This window comes from Microtus oregoni, unplaced genomic scaffold (genome assembly GCF_018167655.1).
Source record: "Microtus oregoni isolate MIOR12 unplaced genomic scaffold, Mior012 000080F_ref0000499, whole genome shotgun sequence".
Lineage (NCBI taxonomy): Eukaryota > Metazoa > Chordata > Mammalia > Rodentia > Cricetidae > Microtus > Microtus oregoni.
The window spans coordinates 1,318,020-1,335,338 of record NW_024544538.1 but is presented as its reverse complement, the minus strand read 5'-3'; positions in this window follow the sequence as shown (position 1 = coordinate 1,335,338).

The window sequence follows — 17,319 nt, the reverse complement described above, 5'->3', positions numbered from 1 at the left end:
TTAAATATTTTTGAAAAGTTAAAAACATACATTGTATATTTGTATGAAATATTTAAAGAATAAATAAAGTTGTTGTTAGAATTTATTTAGCAGTTTTGCTGTTGATAGATGTCTGGTTGGTTTGAATCTATCATGAAGTATATATCATGAGTACTCTTATAATCATGCTTGGGTGAACATATACACATGTTCCTACCTCATACATTCTTGGTGTGAAATTGCTGTGTTGTGTGCCCACATACTGATTTTTATGGTACTGCTAAACAGCTTTTCAGAGTGATTGAACTAATTTCATAGACTAAGTGTTGTTTCTCTGTATTCTTGACAGTGTTGCCATATTTTTTAATTTCAGGCAATCTGATGATTTTTTCTTATGATTTTAATTTTCATATGTGTGATGGCCAATGAAGTTGTACATCTTTGTTGTGCTTATTAATATTTAGATACATTCTATTATGAGGTGACTCTTTGCTTTCTTTCTATTTTATTGTCTTTCTTTTTATTATCTTTCTTTTTATTATTGATCTATACTGGGGCTTCCTATAAATTATTGACTTATTCTTTGACATTTGCATATGATCATATATAGCCATATCACCTTCTCCCATTCCCACTGATATCCTTCTTCAAAATATCACCTTCTATTTTCTTTTTTTAAATTGATTTTTATTGAGCTCTATATTTGTCTCTGCTCCCCTCCCTGCCTCTCCCCTCTCTCCTTCATCCCTCCCCCACCTTCTATTTTCATGACTATGTTTAACCCAATGAGTTTGATCAAGGTTGTTTGCATAATAATGAGTTGGGGATTATTTACTGGAGCATGGAAAACTAACCAGTTGCTACATCACTGAAGAAAGAGACATCCCTTCTCCCCAACAATTTATGCCTGTCAATAGCTCTACTAGTATGGTCGGATCCCCATGAGTTCTTCTCCCATCTTCCAGCATTTATATTTGTTCCTCTTCACTTTCTGTAATATGCCACATATATGCTAAACATTCAACACTTATTTGTTCTAAACACTTTGACCAGCTATGAATCTCTGCATTAACCATTTCCTATTGCACACAGGAGCTTCTGTTAGTAGCACTATATATATATGTCTATGGATCTAACCATAAACATTTACAAGGCAGTTTGACAGCACATTTATTTAGTAAAATAATAGTAGTTAGTTCTTTCTGAATACCTATGACCATGACCTCCACAGCCATGGACTTTTGATCAGATTTGCATGATGAAGCAAGAACAAATTCTTATAAATCAGGCCTCAAATCCAATAAGGAAATGTTTAGTTCCTTTTCTTAAAATAACAATAAAAAAGAACTTAATGGAGAAAGGATATTCCAAGTAAGAGTTTTAAGAGATAGTCCATCATGGCAGAGAAGTTAATTGACAAGAGCATGAGTCAGCTAGCCATCTACCATCCATAGTTGGAAAACAACAAATAACGAGTATTGGTGTTCAGCTCATCTCCCTCCTTGCTTTTATCCTTTCTAGGATTTATTCAGTCTAGGATCCTAGTCCAAGATATGTTGATGTCTATAGTAATAGGAGCGGCGGGTCTGCGTCCCCAGCATCCCAGCCGCCTGCTAGCTTATGCCCGAAATAACAACACACAAACTGTATTCATTTAAACACTGCTTGGCCCATTTCTATCTAGCCTCTTCTAGGCTAATTCTCACATATTAATTTAGCTCATTTTTAAGCATCTGCATAGCACCGCTAGGTGCGCTTACCGAGAAGATTCTAGCCTATGTCCATCCTGGGTCAGAGATTCATCGCGTGTGTCTGCCCAGGAGCGGGGAGCATGGCGTCTCTGAGCTCAGTTCCTCTTTCTCCCCGCATTCTGTTCTGTTTACTCCTCCCACCTATGTTTTAACCTATCAGGGCCAAGCAGTTTCTTTATTGCTTAACCAATGAAATCAACAGATTGATATATGACACTCCCACATCAGATGTCCACAATTAATTTCTTCCACCTCAAATAACCTAAGACAGATAATCCCTAACAGTTGTGTCTAGATGGTTGCGTACTGTGTAATTCCAGATCCAGGCAAATTGAAAATCAGTATTTATTATTACAGTTAACCTCATAGGTCATGATACTATTATTTTTGTAGTCGTACATTGCCTAGCAGATAAATAGTATAATATGCTAAATCTGTAGCTGAGTAAAACCATTGGTGATTTTTCTCACTCAATGACTTGCATAGCATTTTATGACTCTGTAAACTATCAGGGAAGAAGCTTTATTACTTAGATTCAACTTGATTTGTCTATGTCTTAGAACCAAAAGTGTGTAATATCTTTAGCAGAAAAGGAGCTTACTATTAAGTTGTGATTTGCAACCAAGAGCAATATTCCTAGTATGTATTGTTTTGGAGGCATTTGAAACTTCCATGACTCATAGTGCAGCTGTAGACTCGTGATATTTGTATTTCCACTTAATAACCCACGATATCTGGGAATAGCATTACCTTGCTATTCATGGTATTTATGTGTGTACTTCTTTTTATTAGCTGTATTTTTAATTAACTTACAAAGTAGTAGGCTTACAATTGGATTTTTCAAATGTCCTGTAGTCCAGAACCTTCTTGATTCCTTCTTCTCTACATCTTTGCTCTCCTCATCCTTACTCAATCCTTTCCAACCCAAATATTCCATATCTCAACTATCATATAATTTGTGCAGAACTTCATATATTCTTGATATAATTGTTTTTTGGTATATTTTGTTTTTTCCTATTTATAGATTGCTTTGCACTTTCTTAATTATGTGAGAACAAATCTGACCAAATTAAGTCAAACTTAATAATCTTAAATGAGAAAGTGAAAGCAAACAAACATGCACAAACAAAATTAGCAAAACAAAATGGCAAGTTATGGAGGTAAATTTGATGATTGATCTGTAACTGAAAATCATAAGAGTTTTGTTAACTGATAATTTGCAGGAAGTACTTTTCTGCTGATTATTTATATGCAAATCATCTCATGCATAGAAATTCTTAATTTTAACATAATCAAATTTATTAAAAATTTCTCTTATGGTTAGCACATTTTGTGTTCCATTTAAAAATGTCTTTGTCATAATTGAGGATGCTGATACATGATACACCATGGAATTCCTAGTAATGGAGGATAAGGAATCTCAACTGACCATTTCTTGTCTGTCACCAAGAAAGGCTCCCAGCAATGGGGTTGTGGACAGAATTTTTTGTCCCACCTGATTCTGCATCCATTCAATCCCAAAGAAACACACAGTGGCTTATATTAATTATAAAGTGTTTGACCTATTAGCTCAGGTGTATTATTTGCTAGCCCTTACAACTTAAATTAACCCACAGTTCTTATCTGTTTTTAGCCATGTCGTTTGGTACCTTTTTTTATCAGTGAGGCATTCTTATCTTGCTTCCTCTGCATCTGGCTGGTGACTTCTTCTTTGCCTTCCTCTTCCCAGAATTCTCATCTGATCACCCCACCTATAATTCTTACCTGCTTATTGGTCAATCAGCATTTTATTAAACCAATATGAGTGACAAATCTTTACAGTGTACAACATTATCCCACAACAAGGGACTGCCTTGCATTCAACTGAGTTGGTGTTCAAAGTGGTCTAATTTAAACTCCCAAACAACTCAGACTGTTGTTAAGAGAGAGTTTGTCGGTTCTAGCCTGACTGATCCATAAGTTCCTGAGAAGGGGAGTGTGGACTGAGGGAAGAGATAGACATGAGACATAAGATAGAGTCAGGAGGGCTTCCAGTGAATACTGTAACAAAAAGCTCTGAATTTATTACTCACAGTCCTTATATAGCCCAATTAAAAGGGGAGGGCACAATATTTCCATGATACTAAGAACAAGCAAGCTTAATTACCTCCTTACATCTCAAAATGCCTCGTAACCATGTTCTAAGTCAAACATCTTGTTGTCTGGCTTTTGAGGAGCAAGGCATCCTGTAGCGATACTTTTGTTCAAACATCCTGTTGTATATCCTCGTGGAGCAAGAATAGGTTCGAACTCTCTGAGCTTTGCTCAAGATGGAACGAATTCATAACTGTGGGCCCTCAAAAATAGTGTTGCTCCCTATAAGCTGGTAGTGGAGCACCATTGCTGAGGGCAACACCCATGTAACTCACTGAACATGGAGAAGTTGATCTGGTGCTTACATGGAGCCTTTATCCCTACATTCTATTCTCTTTGGTGAAGGAAGGTACTCTATAGGTTACCAAAATGGGAATCATGGACACCAAACCAGTCACAAAACCTTTGAGCTATAATCTGTCTTGCCTTCGAAATTTGCTAGGACAATGGTGGCACGGAACTTGTGGGAGTAACCAATGTTTGATTTGACTTAAGGCCCAGCCCAAGAGAAGAAACCCATACCCAGCACTGCTTGGACAACCAAGAACCAGAGATTAGATAGCCCAGAAATCTAGGGTATAACCAAACATTACTGGTCTAAAACAAGTGTCAATAAAGTGACTCCTAATGATATTTTGCTAAGCTTAAAGATCAGTGTCTTATCCAGTTATCATTAGAGAAGCTTCTTCCAGCAGCAGATGGGAACAGATGCAGAGCCCCACAGCCAGATAATGCTCGAAGTGAGGTCTAAGTGGGAGGCTCCCTCAAATGCCTCTCCTCAGAACTCAAGGAACCCCGAAAAAGAGAAGGCAGAATGATTGTTAGAGCCACAGGGGATGGAGGATATCGGGAGAACACGGCCCTCTGGGCCAACTAAGGAAGGTGCATAGGAGTTCACAGAGACTGAAGCAGTGAGCACAAGGGCCTACATGGGTCTATATCAGGTCTTCTGCATATAAATGATTGCTACTGGCTTAGCATTTTTATGGGACTCCCAACTTGAGAATGAGTGGGTCTCTGACTCTTAAGCCTGCTCTTGTGAGTGTTTTTCCCCTGTTGGACTGCCATGTCCAAATTCAATCTGATAGTTTTTGCTTTATCTTATTATATTTTATTTCATCAAGTTTGGTTTTTATCTCTTAGAAACCTGTTATTTTCTAATGATACATAAAAAGGGAGTAGATCCAGATGGGAGAAGAGGTGTTGGGGGGGGGGACCTAGGAAGAGTAGAGAGAAGGGAAACTGTAATCAGGATATATTATGTGAGAAAAGAATCTGTTTTCAATAAAAATAAAAAATAAAAAAAATCGTTGTCAACCACAAGGTCATGATGAATTCTGTAATTTCTTCTAAAAGCTGTATTGTTTGATCTTTTATATAATATGACAAATTGGTCAGTTTTTAGGCCTAACAGATGGTCAAAAGACAGAACATCATGTAATGAAAAGACTTTTCTGCTCTATGCGGCCGTGTCATTGCAGTCGTAATAAAACGTCTTTGTGTGTATGAGTCTATTTCTAGACTAGTTTTTCACTTGCATTGGGACATTAGTCAATCTTGGTAAACAGTCTTAATTATTGCGTCTTCATAAGAGTCCTTGACATATGGTAGTGTAACTCTTTTAGCTGTACCAAATACATTGTGTGCTAAATAATGTAATTCTGTATATTCTAGCATTCTCAGGCTAAAGCTTAGTATCTGGCAGAGTAAATTGTCAATAAATAATTTTTCCATGCTTTTATTAACTCAACTTTTATATTAAGTAATTCATAATTTTTTATTACCCAACTACCTGCCTATTCCCTAGACCCTAGTAATAAGCCTTGTATACTTCCACATCAACAAAACACAGTTTCTAGTATCACCATTTGTAGCAGACAGCATTAATGCCCCAAGTGGATCCCTTATATGATTTTTGTGCCTCTTCTGAATTTGGTGTGATTTTTGTTCTAGCAGTAAGTTTGGTGGGTTATTATACTTACATTATCAGAACTTTCTCGTAGGCGTGAAGAGGCAGACGATGCTGAGAAATGATGTCCCTCTTGGACCTTAGAAAAGCACAGCCGTGTAAAGAAATGAAGTCTGAACAACTCTTTTTTTCTTGTGCACACTAGACAATAGTTTTATCAATTAACTACATTTACATCAGACTGAGTAGCAGTATAAATCCATGGCCCTTGTAAAAGTTTATGTTAATTGTACAAAGCAATATGTTTCATTTTAAGATTTCCATGAAAGCATATAACAGTCTTTAGTCATATCGACACTAAATATAACTCTTACTGACTCCCCTCCCCATTTGCCCCTCCTTTTCATTTTTTTATCCTAGGCTGATATTATCATGTAGCTATTACAGTCTTAATAGAGTCTCTATTGCATGCTGATGTTGATTTTTTGTTTATACCCAGCAGTGTTACACCATATCATATAGAAGATTTATATTTAGTGAGGAAACATTGTACAATTATTAGAGTAACTAGTGTAATTTATGTTCCCACTTGCCATGAATAAGATTATTTCCCAGCTCCCTGAATCTTTACCAGAATTTATTGTTTGCTTTCTTGATGATAGCCATTCTTACCGGAGCAAGATGATCAATCAACTTAGTTTGATTTGCATTTTTTTATTGATTAAAGGATATTGAACATTTCTTCATGTATTTATTGACCCTGCTTCTTCATTTGAAAATTATCTTTTCAGTTCCATTTCTCATTTATTGAGTGGATTATTTCCTCTATACTCATGGTCTTGGTACAGGTCTACTTTAAACTCTCCTGCTCATTAATATAATTCAAAGAGACTGTGACCATCTAGAGTTTCTATCTGGTCTCACGCTGGACCAATATGTCAATAGCATAAATTAAATGAATCTCTAATAAAGAAGAGGCAAAAATTTTAGATTAATTAGCTCCAAAATATATAAATTGTATATGTAAGTATTGGTAAAAAACAACAGCATGCAATATTATTGCATCTTAAGTAACCCAATACTAAAAAATTAGCACAATGCTTGGTAGTTTTCATAGGATTTTGTAGACTGCATATACTGCCTATATTTATTAGGTATTTATAAGCCAACTTTGCAATTTTCCAACTTAGGGAGGGCATAATTATTTTTAATATTTTTGACAAAATAATTAGACATGTTTATGGGGTACAATGTAATGTCTATTATTCACAATACGTGTATGTATTGTGAATAATAAATTAGAACAATTAATAACCATCACTTTTAATCCTTATCAGTTCCTTCTGCCAAAAGCATTCAGCATCTTCTCTTTTACTTGTCTTGAAACAAGCATTATTATTAGCTATAATTACTACTGTGATAACCCACACCAGAATGAGTTCTTCCCTTTTCACTGTAAATTTATACCCATTGGCCAACCTTTCCCTACTCCCTGATTGCCACTTACATTTGCCAGCCTTTGAAAGCCACTCTTCTGCTTTTTATTTTTATGAGATCAATATATTTGAGATTCCACATATGAAGGGGTTATGCAGCATTTATTTTCCCATGCTTGTTTTTTAACCTTTGTATAATGCCCTCGAAACTTATCTATGTTGTTTCAAATCACAGGATTTTTTTTTATTTATTCAACTGAACAATCTTTCACTGTGTGTAAATACTGTAATTTTAGTCTACTCATGTGTTAATGAACATTTCCATATCTGTTCTACTGTAACTACCGCTGCAATACACATGGGAATGAGAATCTGTGTTTGACATTCTGATTTACTTCCTCTGGATATATATTCAGGAGTAAAATTGCTGGATCATATGGTATTTCTACTCTGAATCTTTTGCAGAAAATCTCTACTGCTGCCAGTAATGACTAAACCAACGTAAATTCCCACCAGCAGTGCTAAATTGTTTTTCCTTCTCTACGTTCTCATCAGAGAGTGTAGCCATATTTTTAAATAACACCCATTCTAACTGTGATGAGGTGAGAGTAAATAAAGATTTTGATTTGCATTTTCTTTATGGCTAAAAATATTGATCCTTGCCCTGTGTGTTCCTTGGCAGTTTGCATGTTTTTCTTATAGAAACAATTAAGGTTATTTGGCTTTTAAATTGATGATTTAGGGGACCAGCAAAACAGCTCAACAAGGAAAGGTACTTGCCACCAACCAGAATGACCTGAGTTCAGTCCCTGGATGACCTGAATTCAGTCCCCAGACCTCATGTAGTGGAAAGAGAGAAATAATTCCTCAAAGTTTTCCTTTGTTATATATATACATCACTACCACCACAACTACCACAACCACCATGAACACCAGCACTACAACACACACACACACAGAAATAAAATGGGATTATTTGGCTTTTTTCCTAGTATGTTGTTCAAGCTCCTTATGGGTCTATAAACCAGAAAGGGCATTGAAGAACGTGTAAGCTACAGTACCAGTGGCCCCTGATGCATGGAACAGATAGTTTGGTAGATCCCACATACCTAGAGGTAATTGCAATAGAAACAAAGAAATATGTACTTTCTGATGAACTGAACCAGAAAGGTTTAGGAGAAAATTTATATTGTATGTAGCAGAGAAGTTTACTCCATTATCAAAGAAACTTTAGGAACTAAGGAAAGATGGGAAAAGGTTGAGCAGCAGGCAGTTACAGTTAAGAGCAAGAAATGGCAGTGTGTTGTTTCTCTATCAGCAATAGTAATGTACTACATTTAAGAACCCTGGGAGAAAAACTTTAAAAAGTTTGCATCTTAGGCCAGTGGGATGGATTAGTGGGTAAAGATGATTATTGCTAAGCCTAAAGACTTATGACAGAGAAATAGAACCAATTCCCTCAAGTCATTTTTTATACATGCTCCATGGTACATAGGCTTCTCCCCACCAAATGAATAAACAAACAAACAAACAAACAAATAATGGACATTTTAGCTGGATTTTTAACACTGTAGAATATATTATATGCATTATAATTGCATATACATAAATATATACAACATATATGTTGTATGTATAGCATATATATGTTGAGAAATTATGTGCTATCCATTATATAACTATTTGTTTTATATAATACTCAAGTTATTTTATACCCTGAACTTATAATAGTATTCTTTTTAAATTTTCTTTTTTAAAAAATTATTTATTTATTCATTATTTTATTTTTATTTTATTTTTTCTTTTCTTTTGTTATTACTATTATTATTAAAAATTTCTACCTCCTCCCCTCCTCCTATTTTCCTCCCCCTTCCCCTCCCCTAAAGAGAGAGCAAACTATCTTTTTTCTTTATACATTCCAATCCAAGTTCCCTCTTTCTGTCTTCCTCCCATTCCCCTACTTACCCCCCACTTCATCCCCCAATCCACTCCACAGAGAGGGACTGCAGATATGGGCTGCTATATGCAGCATGAAACGCTATTTTTAAAAAGATAAATCAATAAACTATTTACTTCAGATCTCTCTGATTTCTTAATATTCTTTCTTAGGACTGTTGTCATCATATCCTATAGGCTTTGGCATGTTGTGCAAAATAGTGTTCTTTATTGTCCAAAAATATGTCACGCATAAATATATTTGTAAGTTGCTATGGTATGCACGTCATTCACAAGTACACAAAAGCTTCCATTTTGCCAATCTAAATAACTTCAAATATCAAAGGTATGAATATCATTCTTCAAAAAGGCAGAAAAAGTGAAAAGTAAGTTTCAGATGTGCTATTAGGCTCAAATTGAGATTGCTTGTTCAAAGGAATCAGTTACCCAGGCAAGCAGACTTTCTATCAATAACTGGGTTCTGTCAGACTCACCAGGTCATGATCTAGGTCAGCGACAGCAGCAGTTCTTACTGTGATAAAAGGAACATAGTTGAAATTAGTCTAATTTTGTCCAGAGGACATGAATAAGCGACATGAACCAATAGACCAATTTTCTTGTTTGAATTAAAGGCCCCTCTCTTTTTCAGCTCATGTCAGTGTCCTCAGAAAATATTCCACCTGACGAGGTGACGAGAAAAGAAAAGAGAAGAAAAGAAAAGAGAAGAAAAGAAAAGAAGTCAAGTTCATGGGTTAAGATGAGCTAAAATCATGGCAGTGGTACTATAGTCTCATTCAAACATAACTGAATAAGAAGTAAAGGAGCTGGTCAGTCATTGGCTTTAAGCGAAAGCCTAAGAACTTAAAATCATACACATGGATGTCTGGGACAGTGAGCAATAATTTAGGTTGTTGATGAAGGTATCGAGAAAAGCAGTATTGGAAGGCCAAGCAAAAAGTATATGGATTGACATTTTCCTTACTTCTATTGTAACTTGTTCAGAGCGAGGATCTGCACTCTTCACAGTAATATTTATGAGAGATTATCCACTGAATAAGCAATCAAGAACAGGTCAGTAGCTCAGTTTGTTCGGTAGAGTTCAGGAAGTTTCTGCATTTGTCACGTGGGCTTTTGCTGTTCACCTATTAATTGAGTAGCCATGGTATCAGAGAAAGAGGCTATGCTTTAGATCAACAAAGTGGGCTTCCTTTTAATCAAGGCTGATTAGCTGCTATCATTTTGCACTTTGGAAAAAAATATCTTTCTCATCTTTTCTTACCAGAGATTAGTGCTAAACTTTCAAATATGTACTTGAAGAGACAAACTAGCCACTTGATGGTTAATTATGCCCTGCCTCTGAATGGACAGTGATTTATTACAACTAGAATTTATTTGAATCAAGGATATGGATTTGCAATTTTCTGTCCGTAATGCATCAACCAACTCTGTAATCTTATAATTCAAAGAAATTCTGATTGACCACTGTGAGATTTGGCATAATACCTCCTTGTATTAATGGGTTCACTTTACTGAAAAATAATCATAATGGTGGGTTCTTAGACAAGTAAAGTCACTGGTTCTACAGCATACCATGTTTACCAGAAGCTACCAAGCTAGGGGAGTGTCAGCATGACACTCAAAAAAATAGATGAGTCACTAAGTTAATACGTTGGAAAAGGCTATGATTGAAGGTGTTTGCTCTTCATGAGGGAGTCTATGTATTGAGTTCTTCTATTGTAGTTTATCTCTAATAAGTAGAATGTATGGATGTGTGTGGAAATGGTGGGACTAGAAGTGGCTTCAGTTACCATCTCTTAAAAACTTTCAGCTCTGCCTCTGTAGAAGTTGTGGTGGCTAGAGGGTGTATTCTTCCACTAGGGGACACTGTAAGATTCCTACTAAAAGCTACAGCTGCCTCTTGGGAAGTTTGGGTGTTTTGTTCCACTGGCACAACAAATGGCAAGAGTGACAATCTTGGCGAGTCTAATTAATGGGCTTTGATCATCATGAGCAGGTAGAATCAATGCTTCCATACTCAATAAAGCTGAATAGGCAATGATCCAGAGAACTGAGAGCGCCATTGCCTCTCTACTGTACCCAGCTCCACAGAGATCTTCATCTCCTTAGAACTGATTCTACACCCACAGCAATAGTCTCAGAATATAACAGGAAGGGATCCACGCCTATGTATTCACCTGGAAGTCACTAAAATGAAGTAGTTCCAAGTATATTAAGGCTGATTGGCTCTATTTTCAAAGAAAGGGATGGGTTTGACAACTGTGGGGTAAATGAGAATATGAAAGTAGGAATCTTAATGATAGGAAATAAGGCACATATGGAAATTGACCATTTATCCCAGAGCCTAAAAGAAGGAATTATTTAGTGGTGGGTGAAAGGGTGCATTCCAGCTTGTGAATATTTGACTCTTGTTACCTACTGGAGAGACTGGATTTCTATGTTACAGGATATGTTTGTCAGCATTTTCTAGAGAAACAGAAGCAGCAGAATGAAGGGCTATTAAAAGAGGATTTAGTGGAGTGGCTTATAGGTTGTACTCTAGTTACTCCAATAATGACTACCTCCCAACAGACAGACCAAGAACCTGGTAGTTGTTAAGTTCACAAAACTGGATGTCTCAGCTGGTCTTCTATGCTGACCGAAATACCAAAGAAGTAGTTTCTAAGACTAGTGAAGGAATTCTTCAGCAACAGAATAGACAATTTCACCAACGAGAATGAGGGCAAGTACATGAAAAAGCAAAAAATTTCTCATAAGTGTGCCCAGGTTGTTGGGTTTTAGTTAATTCCAGATGTAGTTAAGTTGACAACCAAGATTAGCCCGCACAGGGTCTATTCAAAGATCTATTGGGAGATTTGATTAATTTTATCCTGTGGTCCTGTTTCTGTGGCCTGTCACTTGACACCTAATATTCTTCAGTTTATCTCATATTTATTAGTTTTCTCATTTGTTGAATACTTTCACTACAACCAGTTCTAAGAGGGGTGAGATTAAGAGTAGGGGTAAGTCAAAAGGTCGAGTAAGACCGGGTGATATCCCTTGAAGAACTTGAAATATGGTAGGTTCATTGATAATGACTTGTGTGAAAGGTGAGTTTTAAACAATTCTGAACTCAGTGTCATAGTACAGCAAGGGAAGAATCCCTTCAGATTTCTGAAAGTCAGGAAAAGTCTCACAAAAGAAGATTGCCTTGAGTGAAGACTCGATCAACCAGTTGAAGTTTGTTAGGATTAAAAAAAAAAAAAAAACAAGGGGAGGAGCACATTCAGGACAGAGGGGACAAAGGCAGAAAATACGGGTTGTAGCTGGATGTTTGTGGAAGCCAAGCAAGTTGAAATTCTGGAGATGAACCATGTCTTCCTAGAGAAAGGATCTTATTCTTCAAGCCATCATTGTCAGAAGACTCAGTGTGTTCATTATTTCCCTTGTTTGGTAACTTTATTTATAAGGGAAATGAAGCCTTAAAACATTATTTGTTCAATACCAGATACTGCTTGCAGATTTCTTCTATGAAATTTTGCTAGTATCAAACTTTTGCATTCTTGTAGGCATCCTGAAGCATTTAAATTAAGCAAAAATTAAAAAGGCAGTATCATTTTAGGAGTTCAGAAAGCAAGCTATGCAAGACATTCAGAGTTAATTAGGTTAGCCAAGAATGTGAGACAAGAAAAAAAAGATACCAAATACAAAGGAAAACAATTATATTTCTAACTCATAAATGTGTTTGGTATTTAATTTAGTCATATATGTTATATTTATATGCTTCCTATTTTCCTTAAGCATGCAGTACACACACACACACACACACACACACACACACACACACACACACTTTCTGCAGAAGAAATGGAAAAGGAAGCACCATAAGAAACATATACTCTGTAACCCAAAATTTTATAGATGTAGATCCAAAAATTGAGTTCTAATAAGAATATGAATCTCCTTTCCTGATTTCTCCCATTTTACCCAGGTGCATTTAAATAAATACCCCAAATGAGTAGAAATATACATACAGTACAGAAAAAAATAACTTTAATTTGTATCAACATACCAAAACTATATCAATGAAAAACATTTGAGGCTAATAGCTGTCTTTTTATCCTACATTCCTATATTCCCCCTAAATGATGACAAATATTCATAACCTATTGAATAACCAAAACCCACTATCCCCACCTCTTGGGAATATGAACATCATGTTCTCTAGACTGCTTTCTCTTGTTTGTGCATGAAGGCATCTTTTTAGGAAACCCGAGAAAATTGAAATAACGCTCAAGTCCTGTGAAAACTAGTTATAACATTTATTGTCCAGTATCTGTACAATAGGAAAGCACAAAACTTATCTCCAGTCCTGGCTAGAATAATCTGTGAAGCTGGACCATCTTAGCCAGCAAGAAGCCTTGATGCTGTTCTGTATACTGAACTCTGAGTAAACTAAAACAGAGGCACTATGAGAGGTTGGAAAACCTGGGCAACCTGTTTTCATTGGTACCTGGCCTCCTTGCCCTGAAAACACAAACTTTCAAAAGTAACTTACATATCTACATCAACACAAGTATGGACTGTGCATTGTATACAAGTCAATAAAAGATAACTTTTTGCTGTATGTTTGAGCAGGGAAAATACATTCCACCTGTTTTGTAGTCTCTGTAGGTCTATTTCTTAATATCTGTAGACAGTATTTCAGGAGGTCTCGCCTGACCAAATCTGATCTCTATTAATTTTAAATGAACCCACAGCCTTTCGTTTCCTGTGGAAACAAAAGCATAACCCCTTCCCCAAAGAATTACATTTTCTGACTTCCATTTTAAAATCATGGTGTTCCTAAAGTATCTAGGTTGGTTAATTCAGCAGTCCCTCTTACAATCCCAAGTCTCTTAGCAGCTGTCATTTGCTCATCGGCAATCAAAAATATTTAAAATCAATACAACAGCATACAGGATCCAGACTTCCTCTGTATTTTCCAGCCCTACATGACTTATTCTTTTTTATTATTTATAAGCTATTTTTTCCTATGACTGTCTGTACCCGTTTTATTATCCTTCTTAAGTCCATGCAAATTTTTAAACACACTATATCCTGTTTAGAGGCTTTTCAGTGTGAACCTACTTTACTGTCTATCTTTAGCCTTTTCTGTCTGTATGAGAAAAACCTTAAGACTGCTAAGCTACTGGTCGATTCTCCACCTGCAGCTTTGATGGCTCTGTCCCCTCCTCGCAGCTGTTAGAACCAAGACTTAAGCTTGTGAGCCTAGTCCAGAGGTGTATTTGACCAAGAAATACATTCAGCCCCTGAAGCTCTGGAATGCCAGCATCCATGCTACGGCAGACATGTTTACTCAACTTGCTGAGTCTACTTAGCATATTGGCTGCTCAATGACTTGCTGTATGGCTGTGCCTCTTAAAGAAGCCATATGTTTTTCTTTTCTTCAAATATCTCAGGCCCTATATGGAAATTGGACGCCATGTTCGAATGTCAAATATATCAGCCTTTTTCTTTTAGGCCACCAATCAGCTCCCAAATCATAACACAGAGACTTTTTATTAGTTATGAATAATCAGCCTCGCTCCGGCTCATTTTTGTCTGGCTCTTTCAACTTAACCTCTTTCTCTTTAGCTACTTTTTGCCTCAGAGCTTTTTACTTTTCTTTCTTTCTGTATATCTTGCTTTTCCTGTTTCTCTTGTCTGCCTAAAGACTACCTGGCTTCTTGACGCAGATGTGTTCCTTTCTTTTTCCTTTATTTTCCAGGTTTCTCCTACTTATTCTCTCTGACTTCTAGCCCTGCCAATCTCTCCTGCCTAACTATTGACTGGCCAGCTTTTTATTAGACCAACTAGGTGCCTTATTCAGGCAAGGTGAAATAACAAAACATCTTTTCATAATTAAACAAATGTAACACATTCTTACATCACTGACCAAATGCAGCAGAAACAAATGTAACACACCTTCACATAGTTAAAGTAATATTCTACAGCATAAAAAAATGTAACACATCTTTTCAGAGTTAAATATTCCTCAGCAGTAGATAGTTGTGAATAAGTGAAGACCAGGAAGTTGAGTTTGTAGAATCCTATTTCGGAAAGTATATTAAGAGTTGGATTGTAAGGGATGTAGCAGGAGATGAAGCTAGAACACTAGGGATTGGGACATAAGAATTGTAAGACTATAAGCTTTGTAATTTTCTTCATTAATGATGTGAAAAGTTGATTGGCTTCAAATGGAACAATGAGATATTTGGGTGTGCTAAATAAGAAATTATATATATTGTGTGAATGTGTATCTGTGCAAGTACATACCAAGATGTGCATCTCATGATATGAGGAAAATAGTGGAGTTTTCATTTCCTTCCTGTTTTTGTGGATTCTAGGGATTAAACTCAGGTATCCAGTCATGTATGGGAAGTTCCTTTACCCATTGAACCATCTTGACAGCCCTGGACACGATATATATCTTAGTTATGGTTACTATTGCTGTGATGAAACACAACTAAAGCAACTTGGGGAGGAAAGGAATTATTTGGCTTACACTTCTGCATCATAATTATCGTTGAAGGAAGGCAGAACAACTCAAGGAAGGCTGGAACCTGGAGTCTGAAGCTGATACAGTTGCCATGGAGGGATGCTGCTAACTGTCTTTTTCATCATGACTTCCTCATCAGCAGGCTTTCTAATAGAATGCAGGAGCACCAGCCCAGGGGTAATAACACCTACATTGGGATGTGCCCTTCCTCACCAAACCCTGATTTTAAAAGATGCCCTACAGCTAGATACCATGGAGACACTTTTTCAATTACAATTCCCTCCTTTCAGATAACTCTAGCTTGTGTCAAGTTGACATAAAACTAGTCAGCACGGTATTTTGCCGAACACACTGAACCTGATAGAAGAGATAGAGGGAAGTACCCTACAGGAGATGGGCACAGGAGATCGCTTCCTATGTATAACCCCAGAAGCACAGACATTAAGGGCAACATTGAATAAATGGGACCTACTTAAACTGAGAAGCTTCTGTAAAGCAAAGGACATAGTCACTAAGACACAAAGGCAACCTACTGACTGGGAGAAGATCTTCACCAACCCCACAACAGACAAAGGTCTGATCTCCAAAATATATAGAGAACTCAAGAAACTAGACTTTAAAATGCTAATTAACCCAATTAAAAAATGGGGCACTGAACTGAACAGAGAATTCTCAGCAGAGGAAGTTCAAATGGCCAAAAGACACTTAAAGTCATGCTCAACTTCCTTAGCAATCAGGGAAATGCAAATCAAAACAACTTTGAGATATCATCTTACACCTGTCAGAATGGCTAAAGTCAAAAACACCAAGGATAACCTTTGCTGGAGAGGCTGGGGAGGAACGGGTACCCTCATCCATTGCTGGTGGGAATGCAATCTTGTGCAACCACTGTGGAAGTCAGTGTTTCGGTTTCTCAGGAAATTCGGGATCAACTTACCCCTGGACCCAGCAATACCACTCCTGGGAATATACCCAAGAGATGCTATTTCATATGACAAAAGCATTTGTTCAACTATGTTCATAGCAGTATTATTTGTAATAGCCAGAACCTGGAAACAACCTAGACGCCCTTCAATGGAAGAATGGATGAAGAAAGTATGGAGTATATACACGCTAGAGTACTACGCTGCGGTAAAAAACAATGACTTCTCGAATTTTGCATGCAAATGGATGGAAATAGAAAACACTATCCTGAGTGAGGTGTCCCAGACCCAAAAAGATGAACATGGGATGTACTCGCTCATAATTGGTTTCTCGCCATAAATAAGGTCCACGGAGTCTACAATAGGTGAACCTAAAGAAGCTAAGTAAGAAGGTGAACCCAAGGAAATACATATAGTTATCCTCTTGGCTAAGGGAAGTAGACCAAATTGCCGGGGAGAAAATTAGGATCTTGGGGGTGGGGTGGGATGGGGGTAAGGGGAGATGGGGAGAGAAAAGGTAGAAGGGAAGGAGGGGCGACTTGGGGAATCAGGAGAATTGGGATAAAGGAAAGGTGGATAGGGGAGCACGGAACCACAATTCTTAGTTAAGGGAGCCACTTTAGGGTGGGCAAGAGACTTGACCCTAGAGGGTCTCCCAAGTGCCCAAGATGAGGTTCCCAGTTAGTTCCTTGGGCAGCTGAGGATTGGGAACCTG